Source organism: Gossypium raimondii, chromosome 8 (assembly GCF_025698545.1).
Source record: "Gossypium raimondii isolate GPD5lz chromosome 8, ASM2569854v1, whole genome shotgun sequence".
In the NCBI taxonomy this organism is placed as follows: domain Eukaryota; kingdom Viridiplantae; phylum Streptophyta; class Magnoliopsida; order Malvales; family Malvaceae; genus Gossypium; species Gossypium raimondii.
The window spans coordinates 6,463,747-6,467,371 of NC_068572.1; positions in this window are offsets into that span (position 1 = coordinate 6,463,747).

The window sequence follows — 3,625 nt, forward strand, 5'->3', positions numbered from 1 at the left end:
AGTTCCACTTAATAAATTCAACCACTACTATTTGAGTTATGATTGAAATTTTAAAATTCAAAAAATATAAAAAAATCGATGACATTAGAGTAGAGGTGATCATGGTAGGCTGCCAAATGACAATGACCACTTAGAAATATGGGAGGGTTCGGGTAAAAATATAGGCCCGAAATATAGGTTTGGGCAAAAAAATGAGGCTCGTTTAGAAATCGGGCCGGGCCTCGGGCACCACTTTTTGGCCCGGGCCCAGCCCGACCCGGCCCGAATATAATAAATATTTATTTTTTATTTTTTAATTTTAAAATATTTTTCAAATACTTTTTTATTTTTTATTTTTAAAATAATTTTTTTGTGTTTATTAAAAAATGGGCCAGGCCGGGCTTAGAAATTTTTTCCAGGTCGGGCCAGGACAAAATTTCAGGCTCATATTTTGGGCCGGGCCTAGGAGCAGGCCAAAATTTTTTTGGGGCCCGACCCGAGCACGGCCCGACCCATGATCACCTCTACATTAGAGTATAATGACTAAATTTATTGTTTATACACTATAAATATTAATAGTTGATGAAACTTTTCAAATTTTCAACTGCAAATATTTTATTTTTTGATGTTGTCAAGCAATTTTTTGAACCGGATAGAATCAATGATCAAATCAAGAACTAGCTGAGGTATCTATCCAAAGAGAGGAAAAAAACCGTTTGACTTGCAAATTGGTATGGATTGATTGAATCGAATTTTATAATATATTTTAATTTTTATGAAATTTTAATAATTTACTTAATTTGAACCGAAATGATCGACCGAACTACAAACTAGTGATGTGATTGATCTAATTACTAATCCAATTCCAAAAATATGCGTCGAGTTTTAATTAGAGATGTCCATAGGTCAAGCCAAACCCAACCAAAATTTTAAAACCGTTTGCTAGGTTCGGGCCTAACCCTACCTGAAAAATGGGCCTAAAATTTTACCCAAACCAGGCCCAGATAAAAATGCTAAAATCCGAGCCTAGCCCGGCTATATTGAATTTTTTAATATTATTTTATATTTTTTTAAAATACATCAAAAATACTAAAAACGTTAAAATAAATGTTTCCCAACAAATTGAAGATAAATTAAAAAAATATGTATACTTAAATAACACTAAGATAGATGCAACTTAACAAGCTAATGCATCTAAAATAGTAACAAAATTAACAATAAAACAAGAGTTATACAATATCCAAACAATAACAATAAAATAATAGCAACATAATAGTGAAATGGTAACAAAATAGTGAGAAAATAACAAGAAAATAATAGTAAAACAATAAAAAAATAGCAAGAAAACAACAGTTTTTTCTTTTGCAAATTTGAGCCGAACTTGGGTTAAAAAAGCCTTACTCGATGCTTGACCCATTTTTTAAATAGGCCTGTTTTTTGTCTAAATTCATTTTTCGAACTTATATTTTTACTTAAATCATTTCACTTTTTGAGTGGGCTCTCGGGACCGACCATGAACAGGCCTAATTTTAATGCGTCAGATCTTAATAGCAAATGGCACGTAACATTGACATGATTCAAGGGCATGGGCCATCTGGCGGCCATTGGGCTTACCTTTGCATCTTATCTTAGAGTTGGCTTGGATCCCTTTTATGGACATATTTAAGTAAAAATAAAGTTGCCCAATTTTTGATGGGTCATTTATGTGAACAAGGAAAGATTTTTCTTTTCTTTTTTACCATTACAATGGAAAAGATTAGTAGTGCAAACACAAATACTCCTTCAACTTATTTGCAGAATGAAAGATTATCTATATTAGAATTTAACCAATTTGGACCATTCGTTAATTATTATTGTTGGAGCATTGGTTGGAGTGGAAAATAGCAAAACTGGAAGTGTATATTTGTGAATTCCTGAAAGAGTTAAATTATATTTTGTATTTTTATTAAAAATAGGTAAATTGGTCTCTGCAAGTAGGGGTGTTTATAGTTTCATTAAAATTAAATTAACCGACCGAACCGATCTAATTCGATTAATCGATCGGTGGCCGAATTTAGTTCGGTCGGAGGTCGGTTAATGATTTTTTAGAATTTCGGTTATCGGTTAATTCAGTTCGAAACTAGATAATGAACCGAAATATTTGTTGTTTTCAATACTTATGTAGTGTTTCTAATGGCTTATTTGTTGTTTTCAACTCCATTTAAAGTTTTTTGAACTATTAAATAAAAGAAAATAAACATTAGCAATGTAATTTTTTATATGCTTTACACTTATTTTAACTAAAAGACAAAAACATATAAATTTCGATTAATTCGATTAACTGACCGAATTAACAGTAATATTTCGGTTCGGTTAATGTATTTGAAAAAAAATTCAATTCAGTTAACGGTTAAAGATTTTTACATTTCGGGTAATTCGGTTAATAGTAATTCGGTTCGATTATTAACCGAACCAACCATTTGAACACCCCTATCTACAAGTTAGATCAAAAAATAAATTGATCATTCCGTAAAAAAAATCATCCATTTCTATTGTTAAGTGTGACATGGTTAACGAAGCAAGTAGGTAGGGACACATGGCGTGTCATATATGCTTCATGTTGATGTATATTTTTAGACTAGCAAATATTTAAAAAATAAATAAATATTTTATCTAGGTTCATCTTAGAGATGATTTTTTAAATAATTATAAAAAATAAAAAAAATTCAAAAGTTATTAAGAATTATAATAAGCTATACAATTATTTAAATTATTAAAAAATAATAAATATTTTAAATATAATAAACATTTGAATTGCAAATTAATTATTATCATGAAGTTACAATTTATTTAAATAAAAAATTTGAAATGATAAATAACTAGAAAATTACTGTAAAATTTAATGGAGGTGAACGCTTGTGTTTTGAGCAGTGTTTGCCTTATGTCTTGTCCACGGCTAAGTGGACTAATATGAGAAAAATATGATACAAATTTGGAAAAAAAAACATTTAAGGAAATATAATAAAAGTAAATGGCGTAAAATATAAATATTGTAAAAGTTATAGATTCTATTATCTTGGTGAGGTTTACTTTAATTTTGATTATTTATTTTAAATTAAGACTAATTTTTAATATAGTTTTTAATAATTTCTTATATTTTAATAAATTTTAAATAATTTTCCACATATCCATGATGAAGATGGACAAACGATTGTCCGGGTTCATACTAGACGTGGTTTTTCAAATAATTATGAAAAAAATTATTTATTTTTTTAGGATTTTTAATTTTTAAATATTTACTGATGTGGCAAAATGCCACACCAACATGAGGTACAGTTGACATGCAACATGTCATTGTTTGATTGCTCTGCCAACCACATCATCACTTAACAATTGAAAATGGATGATTTTTCGAACAAAATGACCAATTTGCTCTTTAATTTAACGTGCAATGACTAATTTGTTCATTTTTTAGTGGAGAGAGCAAAATACAATTCGATTCCAAATATAGGTGTAACACCCATTACCCGGTCCGATCGCCAAACTTGAGTAATGGAATGCTACAGACAAATACAAATCATTTACATGCACTTCATTATTCCAAATCTCAACTAAATATCAATACATCACATATAATTAAGTATAACAATGATACAAACTAAATTCA